This window comes from Ursus americanus, chromosome 10, assembly GCF_024610735.1.
Source record: "Ursus americanus isolate L20-20 chromosome 10, mUrsAme1.1.p, whole genome shotgun sequence".
Taxonomy (NCBI): Eukaryota; Metazoa; Chordata; class Mammalia; order Carnivora; family Ursidae; genus Ursus; species Ursus americanus.
This window is the reverse complement of record NC_142136.1, coordinates 45,573,146-45,596,526: the sequence shown is the minus strand read 5'-3', so window position 1 is coordinate 45,596,526 and position 23,381 is coordinate 45,573,146. Positions and strand designations below refer to the sequence as shown.

Genomic DNA, 23,381 nt, shown 5'->3' with positions numbered 1-23,381 from the left:
TCCTAAGGCACTTCCAATAATGGAATTTCCAATGATGAGAAAGTGCCTTTGGGCAGGAGAAGTTTTTTTTTTTTTTTTTCCCTGTTCATATTACAGATATCCATGAGGAGGGGCATGTTGGATCTGGTTTGTACCAACTTGTGAGAACCAATTATTAATGGTAAGGACACTGTCCCTGTAGATCTTACACTCTAGTGCATGATAACAACACATTAACAACAGCCAAAAAGCCAAAATCAAAACCAAAAATAAACACAAAACTTGAAAGGCAAAACTAAGATATGCCTGGACAAAGTATTTTAGGTAAGATAGATAGTGAAATCTCACTGGGAATGTGACATTTGAGTTGCGGCTTGAAGGAAGCAAGAGAGGGAGTTTTGTGAATATCTGGGGCTGAAGATTCCTAGTAAAGAGAATAGCAAGTGCAAAGATCCTGTGGCATGAGTGTGCCTGCTGTGTCTGAGGCAGAGTGAGGGCCATATGACTAGAGGCAAGTGAGACAGAGGTGAGGTGTCAGTGATTAGAGTACAGAAATAACAAATGGCCACATCACAGGGGGCCATGTGGTTGCGGCATGAACTGTGGCTTTTACTTTAGGTGATAGGAGAAGCTTTTAAAGCAAAGGAATGATATGAAAACCCATTTTAAATGGGATCCATCTGGCTGCTATAATGAGAATAGACTGGAAAGGAGGAGAGTAGACACAGAAACCTACTGGGAAGCTATTTAATATTCAGGAGTCTTGGACCATAATAGTTGCATCAGTGATAATAAAAATCAAGTGAGATTCTTTGAGAAGATATAGTTAGAATACCTGGTTGAAGGAGAAAGGAAGGTAAGCTGATTCTAAGGTTTTTACCTCAGCAATTAGGTGGGGAATTTGTGGTAATTAAGGGTTTGGAAGGGAATCACAGATCTTATTTTTAGATAATTTGTATTAAAACTGCCTGTTAGACTTCTGAATGGAGATGTCAAGTAAGCAGTTGGACATACACAAGTCTGAAGTATATGCTAAAATATAGATTGGGGTGTGATCAGCAAGTAGGTGGCGTTTATTTATTTATTTATTCATTTATTTTATTATTTTTTTCTCAATAAATTTTGTTTTAATGGGTCTCAAAATTCTGTGAGATTTTTGGTCAAGTTGTTTCCATTGAAAAGTACTGGTTTTTAAAAGCTAATAACTTAAAACTGCCAGAAACACACACACACACACACACACACACACACACACACACACACACACACCAAATGGTCCACAAAACATTCTCTTTTCCTTCTGAAGGTTTTACGATGCATTGTTACCTTTAACCAGTCTTTTACTGTTAAACTTAAATGACCAACTGATACAAAGAGTTCTGAGACCGTTCTCCCACCACTGATTAACACTGGGGTGGCGGGTATTAGGAATATATTCCTTTAGCTTTCTGAGCTTTCTGATCAGACGTGGTGACCTTGCCAGCTCCAGCTGCCTTCTTGTCCACTGCTTTGATGACACCCACAGCAGCTGTCTGGCTCATATCACAAATGGCCCAGATGAGATAGTCAGAGAAGTTCTCAACACACCATATCAAGAGCAGTATCCCCAGATTTTAAGAACTTGGAGCCATCTTCCAGCTATTTTCCAGAATGATAATCAATCTCCTTCAGCTCAGCAAACTTGCAAGCAATGTGAGCTGTCTGACAATCCAGCACAGGTGCATTTCCAGCACTGATTTGGCCTGGATGGTTCAGGATAATCACCTGAGCCCTGAAGCCAGCTGCTTCCATTGGTGGGTCATTTTTCTGTCACCAGCCACATTGCCAGGGTGAACATTTTGGACAGATAGGTTCTTGACATTGAAGTCCATGTTGTCCCCAGCTAGAGCCTCACTCAAAGCTTCATGGTGCATTTCAACAGATTTTACTTCGGTTGTGGCATTGACTGAAGCACAGGAGAACACCACGCCAGGTTTAAGAACACCAATCTCCACCGGGCCATAGGGACAGCACCAATACCACCAATTTTGTAGACATCCTGGGGAAGCTGACGCAAGGGCTTGTCAGTTGCACGAGTTGGTGGCAGAATGCAATCCAGAGTTTCAAGCATGTGATTCCACCAGATTTGCTATCTTTATGGGTGACTTCCCATCCCTTGAACCAAGACATGTTAGCACTTAGCTCTAGCATGTTGTCACCATTCCAACCAAAAACTGACACAAATGTTATTGTGTCAGGGCTGTAGCCAGTTATCTTAATGTAGGTGGTGACTTCCTTAATGATTTCCTTGTATCTTTTCTGGCTATAGGGTGACTCAGCGGAATCCATTTTGTTAACACCGACAATTATTTGTTTCACACCCAGTGTGTAAGTCAGAAGGGCATGCTCACAGGTCTGCCCATTCTTGGAGCTACCTGCTTCAAATTCACCAACACCAAGAGCAATAATCAGGACAGCACGGTCAGCCTGAGATGTGCCTGTAATCATGTTTTTGATAAAGTCTCTGTGTCCTGGGGCATCAGTGATGGTCACATGATACTCACTGGTCTCAAATTTCCACAGGGAGATATCAACAGTGATACCTTGTTCATGTTCAGCTTTCAGTTTATTCAAGACCCAGCCACACTTGAAGGAGCCCCTTCCCACCTCAGCAGCCTCGTTGTCAAATTTTTCCATAGTTCTTTTGTCGATCCCAGCACATTGGTAGATCAGAGGACCAGTAGGGATAGACCTGCCCAAATCTATGTGTCCAATGATGATAATGTTGATATGAGCCTTTTCCTTTTCCCTTTTGGTTTGGGTTTACTGGTGATTTGCATGACACCTGTGTTGTAGCAGCAAACCCATTGTGAAAAAATAGTAGATGGTATTTAAAATCATGAGGTAGGATGGGATCACTTAGGGAGTAAGTATAGGTAGAAAAACAAGTCTATTTCATAAGATAGATTTTACCCAGAGTATTATAGCTAAACCATTACCTACATAACAGTCTCTCCTCTTCCCCCATCTCTGCTTATACACATGCTAATATAAACAAAACACTATTCCATTGTATATTCTTTATAAAAATCTAACTCATTAATGTTTTATAAAATTCAGCTTAATCATCACATTCTCCATATATCTAGAGAATGGCTGAGTTGTCATTTTAATGGAAAATTATACAATCACACATTTATCCCCCTTTATTTAACTTACATTCCTGCAGTGTTATTGTCTTCTGTATCATCTTTCTCACCCATCAGATCGTGAACTTCCTAGAGGCGAGGATCATGTATTTCCTGTGCCCAGGCCTCCACTTGAAAATCTGAAGACACTTAGGGTATTAATAAATAAAATAGAAAAAAATAGTAACAGAAAACAGTGGAAAGTACAGGGAAACAGTGGAAAGGCATGTGGGGGAGGGAGACAAATATATATTTTATCCAGTGTGTAAGGCTGGTTCTGAAAACCTGCTTGCAATTTTTACAAACACGGAATACATACTGTATAGCTTAGCAGAACATGATTCAATTTCCTCTTCTGTGAAATGAGAGTGTTGAACTAAGTCCCTTCCAGCTTTAAAATGCAAAGGCTTTATGACTCTCAGATTCCCAAGTGAAATACGATCTGTGATTCTTGTATGTTTTTTCTTCCCCGTGTTTGGTCCGTGCCTGGTTATCTAAAGCCCTCGTGCCGGCCGAGGATGCCCTCACCACCCCTGCTTACTCTTACTTCCTCTCTGCCCTGACTTGCTAGACTTTAATACAATTGTTATTTTACACATTATATTGTTCTCAAAAAATGCATGTCTGCTGTATTTGCAATTTTTGTGTTTGCTCTGTGTCGCCTTGACTTCCTTTTTCACTTTGTAAAGCAAAAGAAAAGAAAACCAACCAAACAAAGGCCCTTTTTATTCTCTCTTTTAAACAAAAAAACAAAAAACAAAAACAGAAACAAAACTTCGACATTAGGCAGAAAGATGATCAGTAAACACTATCACTTAAAGACTGCTGAGAAAGACATTGGATAAAAAAATGTGACAGGGTTTTGCAGTCATTGTAATTCACTCACTCATGGTGTTTCAGAGAAGCTTGCCATTGACTGCTACAGCTCTGTAGTTTGCCATATATCATCAAATATTAGTTAATAAAGACCTGCCTTTATCCTCTTGCCATCTTTTCTGCTTCCTTCAAAGGTCGCTGGAGAAGCATAAACCAGTGGAACATGTCCTTGATAGAGATTTCATTATAAACTGATTCCGCGTAATGCAGCCTGCACTGGTGACTTAGTTCTGAAATTAGGCACTTTCTATACCAATTCTAAAAGCTCAAAACCTTTATTTTTCTTCCTAGATTATAGAAAATCTCATGGAGAGAAGTATTAGATTTAGAATTCAGGTGTTTACGGTGAGGTGAAATAAAGCTCTAAAGTCTAAAACTCATTAAACTAAAACATATTAGGTCAACTTTTAAATTCGTTTCTTACTCAGGGCTTAAAAAAAAAAATAACACAAGCCCATTAGTCTTCCTGTTCTTGTCAAATACACAACCTGGAGTTGATTTTTCATTAGAGAGGAGATTAAATTTAAAAACCAGAATAATGGGAAGTTTAAGTAATACCGAGTAAGTCATATTATATTTGTAAACTAAATCCTCCCTTGCAATTGTTAAGTGATTAAATAAATCATATTTTAGTATACGGCTTTAGCACCAATATGACTATTTTGTACAACACCAGACCTGTTCTCCTACCATTGATTGCATATATTAATTCAGAGTCATTTCAACCAATCAAATGGCAGGTGCTTACTGAATTTTTATAATGTGATCAATGCTGTGCTTGGTTCTACAGAACAGGAGCTTTCAAACTTTTTAAACTAAGATCCACAATTTAGAAATGCATTTGTATTGTGAACCAGCATTCATGCACACAATTCAACAAAAAGAAAAGTTTCATGAAAAAAACCTTAGGTATATTAGTGAAACATTCTGATGTTGTCTTTGCTTTCTTCTCTACTCCATTCAGTTATTTTATTTTACATCATTAACCAATGTTGATTGAGACCCAAGCTCAGCATACTGAAAAATACCTCTCTGGAGTACATACGGATTCTGTCTTTAGGAAGGTTGCAGTTAGGTCAGGAGAAAAGAATAACATGAAATAAAACATAGTTTAATACCAGAATCAGTCAAATTGTCTTCAAAAACACGAAATCTGAGCCAGACTTTGAAGAACAAAAAGAATGTGGCAAAGTGAAAGTGCAAAGGGGAAAGGCCAGATCAAAGGAAAAGGCTTGTGTGTGTGTGTGTGTGTGTGTGTGTGTGTATGTGTGTGTGTTCCCAGACTAGGGAGCAGACAATCCTGGTTGAAATGCAAGATATGCTTTGGGCACTGGAGAACTATAAAGACAAAGAAATTGTAATTAAATGCATAGGAAGTCCGAAAATAAGAGAGAGAAGTTTACACCTAATATAGGAGAAACGGGAGAGCAATTTAAGGATTTTGATCATTATAAATATGTTGATAAAATAATTTTTTAAAAGGTTGTAATATGCAAAAAACTATACAGACTGTGTTCTAAAGGAGTGACTCCAAGGAGGAAGATTCACTGTGGTAGTAATTCTGATGTCATGTGAACAGAATCTCAACTAGATGGTAGCATCAAGAACGCATATTAAATAAAGCCATTGCTATGGTATAGGAATTCTCTGCTTACAGAGATAACATACATATATTAGTATTTATTATCAGATTGTTTCCTTTAAATTTTTACATCTTAAAAATGTTATAGAGTAAAATATAATGAATATTATTCTCTCGTTAAGCAAATATTAAGTATCTACTATTAAGCATTACAATAAATACTGGAAAAAAGTTGTGAACTGGGCTCTCTGAATCCACTGGATTATACTATTGAATAGATTTTTATTTTTGGCTTAAACAACGTAAGTTTGGGGTGCCTGGGTGGCTCAGTCAGTTAAGCATCTGCCTTCAGCTCAGGTTATGATCCCAGAGTCCTTGGGATGGAGTCCGGCATTGGCCTCCCTGCTCAGCGGGGAGTCTGCTTCTACCTCTGCCCCTCACCCCTTCTCATGCTCTCTCACACTCCCTCTCTCTCTCTCAAATAAATAAATAAATAAATAAATAAAATCTTAAAAAAAAATAGAAATTCTTTTTCTCACACTTCTGGAGACTGGAAATCTGAGATCAGGTGCCAACATGGTCGGTTACTGGTGAGAGCTCTCTTCCTGGTTTGTAGATGGTTACCTTCTTACTGTGCCCTTACATGGTAGAGAGGCAAAGTAAGATCTCTGGTGTCTCTCTTTTTAAATTTTTTTTTTTTGAGTGTAGTTGGCACACTAAATCAATTCTTTTTTTAGAGAGAGAGAGTGCAGGGGGTTGGGGGGGGAGGGCGCGGTAGGTAGAGGGGCAGAGGGAAAAGAGTGAGTCCCAAGCTGGGCATGGAGCCCAACAGGGGGCTCAATCTCAGGACTCGAGATCATGACCTAAGCTAAAATTAAGAGTCAGATGCTTAACTGACTGAGCCATCCAGGCACCGCTAAATAAATTATTCTCAAATGTTTTAAGTTTCCAGGTGGTCCAGGTGCTATCTGGAGAGAAAGATGGAGAGGACTGTTGAGTTTCAGTTAAAGTCGTAACAGAGCTCTCAAGGTGAGGTCAGCTACTTCTGTGGAGGTATAGTCTGCACTCACTGGAATCAGATTGTTCAAATGCAGATGATTTGACCCCCCCCCCCACATTTACTTGATCAAGCTATTTAGGATTGAATAGGAAATCTGCATTTATAACAAATACCCCAAGGATATTCTGAGACTACTCAAGTTTGAGAATCACTTTTATTTTACAGTTGAATGAACTGAAGCTGGGGAGATTAAGTGATGTTCACGGTCATGCTGTCAGTGATAAAACTAAAACTAGGATCTGAGTTTTCTTGATGTTAAAAGGGAATAGTTTTTGTATCCAGACGTATCTGACTATGGAGTTTGACTCTGTTTTCTACTAGTTATATGACCTGTGTCAAAAGGATTAAGCTTCCTGAGCCATCAATTCATTTTCTGAAAATGGGAATAAAAATGCCTACCTTAGACGTGTTGCTTAGATTGTTTGCGGGATTCAAGTTAATTTTTTTTTAAAGATTTTATTTATTTATTTGACAGAGATAGACAGCCAGCGAGAGAGGGAACACAAGCAGGGGGAGTGGGAGAGGAAGAAGCAGGCTCCCAGCGGAGGAGCCTGATGCGGGACTTGATCCCAGAACGCTGAGATCACGCCCTGAGCTGAAGGCAGACACTTAACGACTGTGCCACCCAGGCGCCCAACAAGTTAAATTTTTTAAACCTCCAGTGCCTGGCAGAAGGAACGCTCCATGGATTGTAGCTATTGCTACTGTATCTGCTATATTAGGGTTAATAGAGCAAACGATCAAGGGCTTGAGCTGAAGCTAAACCATGTATGCTCAGATCCCATCTCTGCCATTTACCAACTCAGTGACCTTGGGGGAAGAGTGTGACCTTGTCATGTCACAATCCCTTTATCAGTAAAGTGGTGGCAATGGAACCACCTCAAGGATTTGTTGTGAAGATTAAATGAGTTAACTCAATTAAAGCACATGAAACAAAGTTTGCCATGTTCTCATATGTAAGAACATATGTAAGTTCTCAATATGCTAATTTTATTATGTCCTGACACAGAAAGAGAAAGAGAAAAGAGGGGGTCACTGCTGTATAGTCAGACAATTTCAGTTACAGAAGCCTAAGTGTAAACTGTGGAGCATTTAAAAGAGCTCGATGCAACCTTAAGAATGCTTGGATACCTGTTTCTCCTATATACAGAGTTGTCTCCTTGGATATTTCAAATTTAGGTAAGACCGAAAATTGGGTAGACTGTATGTTCCCTCTGGGTGTCCTTGTTCTGTTGTTTATTTTTCTCAACTGTCTTTCTCCTTCTTATAGCTTTCCTTGTTCCTTTACTCTGGACAATTTTATTTTTCCTTGAATTTCCAGAAGGCCGGTAAGACAGAATGCCATTGGTACATTTAAAGATATTTTATAGTTTCTTGGCTATCAAATACTGTATTTATCAAAGTCAGAAAATAAATTATTATTCCCAAAGAGGAAAAATTATTTTGAAAGCTTTAGTTAACTTCACGTCCATTAAAAAATTCAGGTCATAGCAACTAATTAGGTTCCTAATGCAATATAAGTAACATATCAGTTACTTCTGTTTAAAAACATATCTTCATGATGATTAACATTAGATTAAAGGAGTGAGTCATATTTATATGTGCACATAAAAACAGACAATCATTAAGACCTATTGATTCTACTTTCAGAAATGGTTTCGGGCCAGTTATTCATGCGTCTCAGATAATGACTAACGACTGCCACCTCCATATTATAAGCAGTTCTCTAGAAAAGACTGTTGTGATAACCTTCTAGAAAGTATCCTAAAGCATTCCCCATACACATAGTGATCTTTTAAAACCACAAATCTCCCTACGTCACTCCTTTGCTTCAAGCAATTCAATGGCTTTCCATTGTTCTTAGGATAAAATCACACCCCCCCCTTTTATTAGCGATGAAGAAAGAATGTGGTTTTTAAAGCTCTGGTATATGAGTGGAAGGATTTTTTATCAAAATCTTGACATCTCTACGTGGTCCAATCAGCCACTTCCCCCAGAAATCCAAGGGACACACACACACAGGTGTGTGCACATGCTTATGCAAACACACACAGGCCCATGATGCCCAGGATCCCATGTTCAGTGGGTTGCCAAGAAGCCAGGTCCCCGGGGCCTATCACAATCTCGAAGGGACACCCAGTCCCCCAGATACAGTCACCGCAGCTCATGGCCAGTGGTCTGTGGCTGAGGAGGCATCTGCTGCAGTCACAGGTGGTGGGCTGCTTCCCAGATGATCTGCATGGCTCCGGAGGCACAGGGGAGCTGGGCCACGGTGTAGGCCAGAGAGCGGGTGAGCACCCGCAGCTTCCCCAGGTAGGCCGTGATGTGCACCATGCCGTCCAGGAAGAAGACAAGGAAGTGCCCACGGGAAGGTCAAGTCCCATAAATTAGAGACTGAGCCAGTGACTGATGGCATGCTCAAAGAATAAACAAGATCCCAGCACCGGGGCTGTGGCCTCCCCCAAGGCCAGGCCACATGTGTTGAGGCATGAGGACACTGCTGGAACCAAAGCCCCTTCTCCAGGCCCTTCCAGCTGGAAGGCCTTACACCAATTCAAAAATCCTTTAAAAGACCTATATCGTCCTGCCTCTATTTTTCCCTCTTGCTTCCTATCAAATTCCTCTCTGGTCTTACTATGGTGTCATGCATTCTCACCCTCTCCTTACTGGCTTTAACACTGGAAAACTCCTTCTTGCTCTTCATCTACCACCACCAACACACACACACACACACACACACACACACACACACACACACAGACGTTTTTACCTAGCTACTCATATACCTCAACCAAATCTTAGGTTTAAATTTCATTCCTCCAAAAAGTGTCTGATTCCATAGAATATTTTAGTCTTCACTCTTTTATACCAGCCTAGCATTCCATTGTATGTACCTTATAGTCCTTCCTTATCACTGCTGAGGCCAAATAATAAATTATTTAAGATTTGTGGTCCGCATTAAGCTTCATCATCTTGGGGACCATGCAGGGATTGTTCAATATTACATTCCAAGTCCCTTGGAAATGTGCCAAGCACAGAGTAGGAACTCAACAAACGTTTATTAAGTGAACAAATTCATGAATAAATAACATATAAGATTGAAATTTAAAAATTGGGAACATATGACTGTTAATGATAGGCATTACTTGCATCTACAGCCAAAGCACCCTGAATGCGCCCGATCTCATCTGATAGGTACTACTTACATTGACTAAATAGACTTTAATGCTAACAAATTAACAATTTTGTTAGATTTGGTAACACAAATGTGCATATAACAGTAATGAAATGTGTCTCTGTTTCTTCTTATCTTCCAACCATGGTTTTTTGTTTGTTTGTTTGTTTTGCCTTAGTGTGATTATACCAATTGATATTAATTTGAGCTAATGAAAGCTTAAGGAATAATTTGAAAGTATTGTCCATTAGTAACAAATGAAGTAAAGTGAATGCAATGGTCCTCTATTAGGTTTTAGTCTGTAAAGCATCTTTCCCTTTTGAGAGCAAGCCTCCTCCATCTACTGGATTATCAATGAAATGTCCCCATTTTCTCCAAACCAGGTGGGATGTGGATGTGAGACCAACGTTGATAGATTAAGACATGGTATAGGTACCTGATCAAAGCAGAGCCAATCAAAATATAATTGGAGTGATTTCTACGAACATTTAAAGTTAGAGTCTTCCTGTTTCTGAGACTGGGACTACTCAATTTTGAGCTTTGGCTGGTCATTTTCTTGTGATATAGAGATAGTCTGCTTAAAAATAAAGCAAGAGTAAAGAACACCAGAGGTAAGAGAGAAACAAAATCGCTCAGATTTAGCTGTCCTTTGAAATTAAAATTTACTTAATCAAGTAAATATTTTTTTAATCAATCTAAGTTTGCATTCTAGACGGAGTTTATAGAGCTAAAGTTTCTTTGACTTACTCCTTTAATGGGATGTGAGTATACACATGTGATACAGTATTGTCAAAAAATAGATTTGTGGATATACCTCTCTTGAGCCCAAAGATTAAAGTTGAAACAAATATAGAATATTGTAAAAATTTTACTGTAGATTTTTACAGCTCTGAGTATGTGGAGATCATTATGTACAGTAATGTACCGATATTAAGAAACAATTTACAAAATGTGTACAAAGGAGAACAGAGTAAAGGAGGGATTTAGAAACCATGCTGTGTCAAGTAGAACATGCAGAGTGGTGTCATAGTTTATTATAAAACAAAGCTTATAACAGAGGGCAGCAAAGCTTTCCTATAAAGTATTAGAGAGTAAACATTTTAAGCCCTTCAGGCCATATGGTCTTTGTGACAAATAGTTAACTTGGCCATGACAGCATGAAACAGTCATAGACAATACATAAATGCATGACTGTGTTGCAATTAAACTTTACTTATAAAAACAACTGTTGGGCTGGGTTTGATGTAAGGTCCATAGTTGCTAATCCTCGCTTTGTATCATACTCTCTGATACTAATCCAAAATAGTCACACAGTCAAGAATTTTTTTCTAAAAGTCCTTGGGATGGAGATAATTCATTCTTGAGTTTTGGACTCATATTGATGTTATGAAAATCTGTAGTAGAACCAATTGTCCCAAAATCCATGGTGCTCAATTGCAGGAGGCAGGAGTGTATTAGAGAGAACATTTTACAATTCTAACTTGGCTTTAAATATCAAGGCCCAAAGATTAAAAAGACTAAAAGTAGAGAGATTACTCAAGTATATGGAAAACACTAAAGATTCCATCAAAACCCATTATAACTAATAAAAAAATTCAGTAAAGTTGGAGGATACAAAATCAATATATAAAACTCAGTTCTATTTCTATACACCAGCAATGAACTATCAGAAAGAGAAATTAAGAAAACAATCTTATGCAGGAAAGTGTTTGCCAGGGGCTGGGGGGTGGGGGAAATAAGAAGGAGATGTTGGTAAAAGGGGATGAACTCCCAGTTATAAGATAAGTAAAACCTGAGGATCTAATATATAACATGGTGACTCTGGTTGATAACACTGTATTATAAAATTGAAATTCACTAAGAGAGGAGAGCTTAAATGTTCTCATAAAAAAAAGGTAAATATGTGAGTTGATGGATTTGTTAATTAACTTGAAGGGGGAATCCATTCATAATGCATACGTATATCAAAGCATTACGTTGCACACTTTAAATATTCTGCAATTTTTCATTGATTATACACCAACAAAGCTGAAAAAAAGTTTCATAAGAAGAGCGAATGTATGGGCACAGTTCTTCATACAGTCTCATGATCTAAGGCCATAGAAATGAACTATTCTGTGTGAACTTATATTCCAGTGGAAAACAAAAGAACCTTTTACATTTAAATAAAGAGGAAAATATATGATAGAAATAAGTGCTATGCAAATAATTAAAATGGGTAATTACATAGTGTGTATGTGGATGACTACTTGAGATTGGTGGTCAGAAATGGACTCTTAGAGGGTGACATTTATTTTTATTTTTATTTCTTTTTAAGATTTTACTTTTAAGTAATCTCTACACCCGACATGGGGCTCCGACTTACAACCCTGAGATCAAGAGTAGCATGCTCTACTAACAGAGCCAGTCCGGAGCCCCTCAGGGAGTGACATTTAAATGAAGCACCGGCAATATAAAATCAGGAAGAAAACCATTCCAGGTATAGACAACAAAGATTATAAGGTCAAAAAACAAGTTGCAGTGTTGAATAAATAGAAAGTCAGTGTACATAAACAAAATGGCTGAAAAGGAGCGTACTATTGGATAAAGTTTGAATAAAGGCAAAGCCTAGGTCTAAAGGACTTTGTGTACAGGATAAGGAGTCAGAATTCATTTCAAGTTCAGAGTGAAGTCAATGACTTTAGGTAGGGAGTGATTATATCTGATATATGTTTTTAGATGACTGTGGCTATTATGATTTTTATGGGGATATATCAAGCATTAAAGCAGGAAACCAACTGGAATGCCAGGCAACACATGATGGAGGAAAATGGATGGGTTCACCCTGTGTTATTGGAGTTGAAAACATTTACTGATGAGGTGGATGTGATGGGGAAAAGAAAGAATAATCAAAAATATAACCTAGGTTTTTTTACTTGAGCAAGTGGGAAAGTGGGGTGGATGTTGTTATGGCTTGAGGAGATGAGGAAAACAGTAGCAGGATTACATTATGAGGAAGAAATCGAGTGTTCTGGTTTACATTTGTTAAGTGTGGATGACACATAATATATACTTAATACTCATTTATTACATGAATGAGTTAATGATCGTTTGTGCAACAGTTTTGGCTTCTAATAACATCTAGTTTAATTTTGTTGTTTTTGCTTGGGAAAAAGGGAAGGGATTTTAAGAGTTCATCTAATCAAATCTTTATTCATTTTCCAGATGATGAAATAAGAGTCAATGGGGATAAGTGATTTCTCAGACTAAGTACAATTGGTGACTACAAGAGCCAGAGTACATTTCTCCCAGGTCTTTCCCCTACTGTATTGGAAGACAAAAACCACTGAAAATAGAGTGGGCAAATAAATCTTCACTACATGCTCATTATTCATATAATGGAAACATTGTGTGACAAAAACTGACTACAGGAAAGTTTCAACTAAGCATTGAGGTTCCAACAATCCTTGTAATGAATACTGGCATTTGTATGCTTTCAAGAATAACTATGAAAATCCTTATTTTGTCATTGCCCATATAACTAAAGCATTGATACACTGTGAAAACAAACAAAATATAAACCCCCATGTCTGTGTCCTAAGGCACACACACCATACACTATTTTCAAATCACCCTTGTTTCTTTTTTTACCCTCTCAGTTACTATTAAATCTATACTACATTAGAAATTCCACAATTCTATTTTCTACCTTTATGTTGCCTAATTTTTGACTAGTATTGGAAACCTTATCTTCAAAGTTATATTGAATATGAGGTCCTTTTAATACTCTCTCTGTATATTTTACGCTAAAAACTCCTCATACACTCCAATCAAAACAGGGCTTAAAATTATAATTGATTGCTTGGCAAACCTCTAGTACCAGCCTCTTTCTCTCCCTCTCTCTCTCAGTATCTCTCTGTCTCACTCAGTCTTGCTTTCTTCTTTCTTTCTTTTGTAATACTTGGCCCCCATTTTATTTTGCTTTTATACAATATAATAAACAATTTTCTTTTCTATGGTAATATTCTCAGGATATTGAAAGTATGAAAATCATTAATTATGGTTTTCCTGATTTCTTGTGTGGCTGCAAATAATAATACTGAATAATATTGAACTTATATGAAATTACTGTCAAAGCACCAGGACTGAATTTTTGTATTTGGTAATTCCATGCTTGTTGATAAGCTGGGCCTATTACCCCCAGGTAACTTACACTCTTACCTGCATAAATTCCAGCTGCCTCCCAGTTGCCTCCATGACACCACATTTGGTAATAACAATATACATATACACACCATTAAAAACAAAATGTGGCTTTAGGTCCAGTATGTGTCTGTCTTAGTAAGTTGCATTTTTATAAACAATTTTTTAATTTTTTCTAAACTAACTGTTTTATTGGCATACCGCTCTCCCTTTAAAAATTTGTAGGATTTGTCATGATATCTTTTCTTTCATTTTTATGTGCAAATAGTTCACATCAGCAGAATATATGTCTATATAAACTCAGAGACTTTTTACCCCAGTTTTAAACCACAGTGTTGTGATCATCCTGCAGAGCTAAGATAGACCCCACCCAAATTTGGTTCTATTGCCAAGAATGATGGTGCCACACATGCACCAAGAGGATATAAAAGAACTTATTTCTCACATAATTTTGTGGAGAGCAGAGCAGGTTTCCAAGCTGGTCTGAAAATGGCTTGAGAGAGCAAGGAGAGAAAATATACCACTTTTGCAGAATTCTTACAGTTGGGTGGTGGGCAAGGGTGAGGGTTCTCATACAAAGACCGGGGCTTGCTTGGGTTGAATTTCCTACAGGAATCCCAGAGGGAGAATCTGGGCTTTCTTATTTCACATGGATGTGGGGCAGAAGGGGAAATGGAGTTATGGGCATTAAAGTTGTCAATAGTCACGTTCAAAATGGAGTCAGACCATTATGCACAGTAACGATATTGTTCCTTTAGATTAAAAAGGGTAAAGAAGAATAGGTGCAATCACAATTTTGCCTCTTGTAACTTTTAGTTTTCAAAGAAAATCTTACAAAAATCTTACAAGAAATGAATAATGTAAATAGATTTTTAAAAATTTTCATTTTTTAAGAGTGTTCTTTGAAACTCTTGTATTTCTGTTTATCTTCATGATGAGTATTCTGATTGTGAGATTATTTTTGAGAGTGCTAGAAAATAATCGAACTCAGGGGTGGGTGGGTTGGGGGGGTTTCCAACTAATATAAAAAATTAGGCCATATTACTCCCTTTCATCATCAAGGGTTTAGCTTGTTCTGGTCTATATTTGTGGCCAGACTAATGTTGATTCATTTTCCTCCTTCAATTATCTTTGGATGTTCATGCTAATCTAATGTGTTTTTAAATGTTCATGTTAATCTAATATATTGATATGTTGAGAATTAATTAGTACTGGTTGAAGTCACTATGTTCTCTTTTGTTCTTAAAAATATATATTTCTGAAAATAACAGTTAGACTCTTGGCAAGCCATAAAATAATTGAGTGTAGAATAATTGTAGAATATAATTAAGCTCATCCACAACCCAACATAACCAACATATAATAATAATAATAAATTAATAATTAGATCAACAAATATTTAATAAATACCCACTAACTGATTAACTATATGCCAGAAACTATGAAGAATACAAAAAGTATCAGATTAGGTTGCTTCCATAAAAATGCATATTCTAAAGAGAAAAAAATTTGGAATACAATCTATTAATAGAGATAATTTACACTAAATATAATAGTTTAATATGACAAGTGATATCCAAAGACAATGGATAGCTACCAATGTGGATTTCATGTTGGTTGTACTTGCATGGAAAGGTAAATGCTGGCTGGTTAAAGGTGAAAACTATGGTGTGCCTGGGGGATGAGAGTTGAACAGAAATTTGAAAGATTTATTTATCATGGAGGAACCAGAGGATTCCAGCAAAGGTCAAAAGTAACAAATGTAACAAAGTAAAAGAAAAACACAGGGTATACTTTGAATTGGTTAATCATACCTCCTACTTTACCTGAGGCAGTCCTGGTTTACCCATATTGTTTTAACAAAATAGTTAATAGCACCTTCTTTTGATTAAAAATGCATCTATATTTGTACAATTAATTATATGGTCATCCTATCTATGGGAATATCAAGGAGACAGATCACATTCAGTTAAAAAGTCAAAGAGATAGTATGGATTGGCAAATAATTTGTGGAGAAGTTGAACTATGTGATATATATATTCATCCCCACTTTATTTATGAAGAATTTGAGGCCAAGAGAGGTTAGGTGACTTTTCAGAAATTTGTCAGCAAGGAAGGGGCAAAGCTGACATGCAAACCATGATCAACCTGACCCCCAAGTCTACGATCTCCTAAGGAAATCCATCCATCCATCCATCCATACCTGGAAGCTAAGGTAGTGACATTTGCAATGTGAAACATTGTTGAGACTGAATAGGATGAGGTCTTTAAATAAGGTTGTATTCACTGACTACTTTTAAGGAAGAAAGACTCAATAATATAACAGTGGGATGAAGTAGATAACCCTGAGTTGATGAGTTGGTGAGCAATAAAATGAAGACTTAGGGCAGCAACTGTAAAATTCCCTTGAAAACAAATGTATCTGTGAAAGCTAGAAGATTTGTTTAGAAATAGCAGAGTTGAGAAATGGGGGTCTTGCTCATTAGTGAAGGGAATGCTTGAGTAAATTGAAAACGGAGAAATCAGGAAATTGAGAGTGAGAAAATGAAAAAAAAAAAAAAAAACAGGGGAGGAAATAAGCTTCAGGACAAAGCCCCAGATGGCCTAAGGGGTTGGGGTAAAAAATGCTGGGTAAGTAAATATAAGCATGATAGCTATAGGAAGTCAGTGTCCCTAGTGAATTTGTTAAAACATGACTAACAATTAATGACAAAGTAGCTCTGTATGGGTTTACTATGATTTGTCCCATTCTTAAATAAATGGAAAAGATAGTTTTTCTTTAAATTGGGAAAGCTGATGTCTAAGTCTGAACAGGGTCAAAGTCATTAATATAGTTGGAGCATTAGGTGAAAGAATCAAGAGAACTCAGCCCAGTGCTGGTATCCAGGAAGCCTGGGCACCTGGAAAAGAATTAATTGGTGACCCAGCGCTAATTGGAGAACAGCACAGCCAAGATCATTAAATAGCTGATTTTCTAGAATTTGTCTATTCCTTCCAATTAACATTACGAAATCTTTAGTTGTAAGATTGGTTTCCTGTTGTTTAGAAATGAATGGAATAAAATCTTTGATACAATTTTGGAGTAAGACAAATTAGTTAACTCATTTAGCCAGTTATTTTAGTTTAATGTAGATATGACTTAAATGCATACACTGAAAACAATTAGTTCAATCGGCTAAGTCCCTAGGCTATTAATTTGTTATAGGACAAATATTTGCACCTTGCAAACTTTATACTATAACATCATTTGATTGGTTGAAATTTTTCATATTAATAATAATTGATTCAGTTGTTTTAATCAAAGATATAGTCAGCATACCATTCTGTGCATCAAGTTATGAACCATGAGTGAGTGAAATTTTATTTGAAATTGCTATTTTTTACATTGCACTAATTCTATAAATTATATATGTGTGTGTGTGTATGTTCAATGCATGTATGTTTACTGTTTGTGTGACTATTCACACATCTGCTCAAAATAGATCTGACAGGTTGATAATGTCTCAGCTTTTATTAATTTAAAAGAATTCCTTTTTACCTCGATTTTATGACCTTAAACTTAGCACAGACTACTATAAGAAACTGCAAGTTATCATCAAACAAGAAAATAAAAACTGAGACTTTATCCAGTAATATAATCATTTAACATTAGTTTTTGTTTCAATAAGACAAAAGAGCTTAGAGGAAATTCTAGGAAGTGAAGCTCTTGGTTTAATTTAAGTGAAGTTTGTAGAATACTGACTACATGCCAGGCTCTGACTTAAGCAAACAAAAAGGTTTCTGCCATCACAGAACTCCCAGTCTAGGACGGGAGACAGAGATGCAAACTACTGCACTATAATAAAATGTGACAAATATCCTATATTATCCTAATCACACCAATTAAATGCTATAGAATTAAAAAGGATGGATGGAGAGATTCAGTCTGTGGACCAGAGCCAATGAGTTTTGGCAAAGCCTTCTAAGAAGAGTTGACATTTAAACTGGCCCTTGAAAAATCATTAGATCTCTGTCAGGCTATGGGTGGAAAAATGTGGAAAAGAAAGGCAATGCTTTTGCAAAGCATGTAATATGGCCATTCTAGGGATCAGCAAAGTAGTTCAGATTCTTCCTGTAGTCCTGTTTCTGACTGTGTGCCGTTGAGCATGTTGCCAACCCTAGATGCACTCCCAGACTTCAGACCTGGTGTGGGAGCAAGGAAGAGAATTTAAGTTCATTGGATGAAAGAACGTGCATCTCATCTGTGGTTCTTCCATAACTTTATACATTTTCCTGTGGGGAAGTATGATCCTTCACAGATGGAAGGAGTGAAGAAAAGTTAAGTGACTTTTCTAATAGATACAAGAAAACTGATAGCCACACATGGGCGATGGCTTCTCACTCCCAATTCAGCACTCCACCCATCAGACCACACACGTCTCACAGTTGGAGTTTGTTCTTTGCTAGAGAATAAATAAGAGGATGAGATAATTTATTAAACACATATTGATGTATGCATAGTCAGTTCTTCCCATGGAAATTTAGGGACTATGCGTTATCTTAAAAATACGGAACACATATAATTAGATATTCATTGAATGTGTATTTCTTAATTCCTCAAAACTCAAAACTCATTAAGTAGTTGTAGTCTAAAAGACCAGGATGGAGAAATAATATTTATTAAGGATTATTATGTGATAGAGTTTGTGTTAGATCCTTTATATACTTTCCTTGTGTAATGATGAATTACTCTATGACATGAGGACAATTGTATTCTTCTTCTTTTATAAATGAGAAATCTGAGGATCAAAGAGGCAAAGTAATTTGTACAAAGTTACACAAGCAATGTTACATTTATCTGACCTAAGTCCATGTCCTTTTCACTAAACCACACCACCGCCCCCTTAGTAGTTTGAGGTAAATAATATATTTCAAATACTTCTACATGCTCCGAATCAACAATACATCATGTTCATTGCTCAGCATTTTAACACTGTGAGGCTAAGGGTTAAGAAGTGATAGAAACAGTTGGATGATGATGATGATGATGATAACTAATAATTAGTGAGTGCTTATATTGTACTAGATGGACTTCTAAACAGTTTATATGTGTTAACTGATTTGATCCTTACAACAACCCAGTGGAGGAGGGACCTTTATTGTCCTTGTTTTCAATGTGGACATAATACAAAGCAAATTGAAGTAATTTGCCCAGGTTCGCTCGGCTAGTAAGTGGCTTGAAATGCAGGCAGTCTGGCCTCCTGTCAGTACACATAACTATGTGCTGGTGGCATATCCAAAGGGAATAGAAATAAATAATATTGGTTTGGTGCCTAATATATGTCTGATACTGATATACTCGGCTAGGTATGTTTCCTGTGTATCTCATTTAATGGCGAGAAAAGCATAGTACTTAAAATAGCGCAGTGATCAGGTGGACAGAATCTGAAGTTAACAGGAAACAGGATGTACGTATGCTATTATAAGTATCCTATTTTGTGCATTAAAGACAACATCCTGAAATTCAGGGAAGTAGCTTGCACAAAGTCACATAGTTAATATATGACGTGGTCATGATTTGGAAAAAGACTCCATGCCATTTACCCATAAATTTTAAAGCTGTGGTTATAGAGCCAAAAATAAAGTAAAAATTTGGCACACTTTCTTCTTATTGAATGTAGACAGAGCATTGAAAGTTAATATTAATATAGGAAAAAAGAGACACCTGAAGAAAAGAATGTATTTAGCTTTTAGAGATAGAAGAATAATGTTCTTCCGATTAGGAAAAAAGTTCTTCAGTTCGTATGCTAACTGTGATATATGGAATCATCTTTGTATCTCCATCTTCTAGCACAGTGCCTGCATTTGTAGGAGTTCAAAATGCATATCAAATGGATAAACGATCAGCCAGGGAATGGATGGAGAGCAGCATCTCTTACAAGTTTAAGTGGAATGTGACTCAAGCAGTTACATAACCCAATCTTGTTATCATAAAGATAAGAAAATAAGCAGGGATGTTCTTTCCTTTTATGCTAATATACTTTTATTAAAGTTCTTTTCCTATTCTCATACCCCATGATTCCATTTTCCAGGAAATAGAGGAATCCATTAATTAATTTCTTGGAAAAGTATTTGGGCTTGGTTCAAAAATCATAGACCGTTGCTATCCGTACAGTAACCACTAGCCACTATTAAATAGCCACAGTGGCTATTTAAATTAAGATTTTTTTTTTAGGGACACCTGGGTGGCTCAGTCAGTTAAGTGTCTCTCTTTGGCTCAGGACATGATCCCAGGGTCCTGGAATTGAGTCCTGCTTCTCTCACTGCCTGCTACCCCCTCTGCTTTTGTGCGCTCTCTCTCTCTGACAAATAAATAAAGTCTTAAAAAAGATAAATAAAAATAAAATTATTTTTTAAAATAAAACCCAGTTCCTTGATCACATTTCCAGGGCTCAATAGTCACATGTAGCTATGGCTGCCATACTGGACGTGGCAGACACAGAACATTTTCATTACCGAAGAAAGTTCTATTGACAGCACTGTGGTGCAGCAGGGCAGTGCGAATTCTTGCATAACAAGCAGGGGACCTAGGACTTGGGTCTGGGAAACTGTTCCCTGGTGTGAGGTTGGGATTGGGCCAAGTGGATACCTTGATAGTCAGTCTGAAAGGCTGACACAATGCAATAAAACTAGGTTAGAATTTAAGGATAAAGCATAGAACCTAGAAAGACTTAATTTTAATTAATTAGTTACAGAGCTATGTTATATTGTGTTCATAGGTTAGATAACTATTCTGTTTGTGGAGTATTAATGATTATCGTGCTATGGAGTCACAGAGGCACTACAGCTACCTCCACTTTGGAAGCTACTTGGTGAAGCTGACTGGACTTTATTATGAAGGATGAGCAAGGAGATATTCAAATCAAGAACATGAGAAAAAAGCAGGAAAAGAAAATGGCAATCTAAAGAGAGAGGGTAAATGTACAAAATCTTGGATATTTCTTAGAAAAACTTCTCATATTAATAATGGCTGGATATGGGGTATTTGTGAAGTTTCATTAAGAAGTTGGTGTAGAGAGAGAAGAAATGTTCAGATAATGAAGGACTTGAAAGAGAAATCAAGGAGGCAATGCAATGTCAATACTCTTTATAATCAAATTTATATATTAAACTCAGTGATTGATTACTCAACATACACTGGTTGAGGTATAAGAATTTGAGGAGGATCCTGAATGAGACCTTTGACTTCCAGTAATGGAAAATAAATATAAGCTACCTGAATATAAAGCTTATATATAATATAATTATAATTATATATTTATATATTATATAAAAAATAATTGAGCTCATATGATAAAATCTACTCTTGAAACAAATTGAGGAAAACAAAGATTAAAGAGAGTTGACAGAAAATGTCTTCTATTCCATATATCATTCCCACTGAAATAAAATTTTATTGAAATCATACAATCATAGATTTTGTAGTTACTTGAAAGTAGTTTTGTCACACCATTATGTATCATTGCATAATTATACCAATTGTTTAAACAATTCAGAGAAATTATATATATATATATATATTCATATATATGAGGCAAAAATTGATGCCATTGAATGTTTTAAAAAATGAATTCAATCTTCAATTTTCTTTTCCTATGGTTGATTTACCTACTTCATCTTAGCTCTTGCTCTTTTCTTCCTCTTTCTGTCCTCCTATCGTTTAGTTCTGTGTCCTCCTCTCCATCAGAGCTTTCCTCTGTGCCCTTGGTATCATACAAAACCACCATTTTGGCACTCATCAAATGTCCGGATGATGTACAAGAATTATTTAAAAGAATTTAAATTATATTTGAGATTCTGGCTCTTTTTGCATTGTGTCATGTTGGTAATTTATGACTGGAGAAATAATGACAATATGCTCCTGATTCTTTTTAAAAATAACTTTTCATTTTCCTCATCATTTTTTGAGGCTTAAACTAAAGTTTTAAGGAGATGAAAAATTAAAAATAATTTTATTAACCTAAATTAATAAAGCACTTCCCTTATAATGAGCACTACAATTTCTAATCTACCCTTTTAATATATGTTATATCACGTATAATATAATAACTACGTCTCTCTCCTTTAGGTAATACAAGAATATTATGTTCTGAATATGTACCATATTCTCATCTCTATTATATCTAAATAAGTATGTTTTCTAAGCACTGTACTTTATATCAGTGGATAGGTTTAGTACTAGATGCTTGGAAAAAGTCCAGAAGTTTTCTTTATAATAGAATAAGATGATGCATATTGTGTTTTATTTTGGCAGGTGTATAAATTAGCATATTGAGGAATATTCACATATTTTTAGCAATTGAAAAGTACAATTTATGGCATTCATTTCAGGATGAAATATAATCAAAATGTGTCATTGAGGTAATTTTCCCTCAAAGATCTCTTACTAAGTATCCTAAAGGAAAGAAAAAAGGCCACGAAATATTAAAACTGCAATCCAAATTATTGTGTCCAATCTCAGCAGATCTCACAGAGGATGCTTAACGATGTTTACATTGCTGTGTTAGATATCACAAACAATTTTCTCTTTCAAGGAATGAGTCATTTTTCCATAATTTTTCGGGGATGAATCATCTTTCAGTTTCTACATATTTGTTCATCAGGAAATATCTTTAATGGGCATATGGGTGCAGTCAATTGCTCTGTAACACTAAAAATTTAACAACCCAAACAAATCATTTTCATATGTTGCAGGTGCTGTCTATTAGAAGGAAACATGTACTTTGATGTTCTTTTAATTAAAGTTTCAATTAAATTAGTTAGCATTCTGCAAAGAAATAATTCAGTTTCCTCTGGTTATCAACCTGTCAATTTCAGAAAGTACCAGTAGCCAGTTTGTTCTGTGCTTCCAGTATTTTTACTTAGCCAAGCACAAAAGGAACTAAGGTGTGATGGTTTATCTTTTAATTCAAACTTGCCTGCAACACTAAATTACATTTTATATGGCAGAGTGTAGAGAACTTATAAACATTGTAGGTCTCACCATTGGTAGTTTCAGAATCCAGCTAAAGTAAGTTTCTATTCGGTATCCACTTACATTTTATAAGCAGTAAATAATCTCTTTATATAAAAATCAAATATGGTTATTTTACTACATTATGATTTACCTGAATCTGTTAACTTACAGTAGAAAATCATAATGAATTATAGTCCAAAATCCAGGAGCTGCTTCTGGCTTTTCTCTTCACTGGTTACAAGGTCTTGGGATAAGCAGCTTCTTTCTTTGGGTCTCAATCTCCTCATTCACAAATTCAATAAAACTGCAATTTTTAGAACATCTGAGAGCCAAGCACTTAGCAGGCATCGATCTTAATATAATGA

The 23,381-nt window shown here is 36.4% G+C and overlaps 1 pseudogene; it reads right to left on the bottom strand.

Annotated features, from left to right (window-relative positions):
* Nucleotides 1–1,403: 1,403 nt before the first annotated feature.
* Nucleotides 1,404–3,221, bottom strand: LOC123801060 (elongation factor 1-alpha 1 pseudogene; annotated as a pseudogene).
* Nucleotides 3,222–23,381: the final 20,160 nt, after the last annotated feature.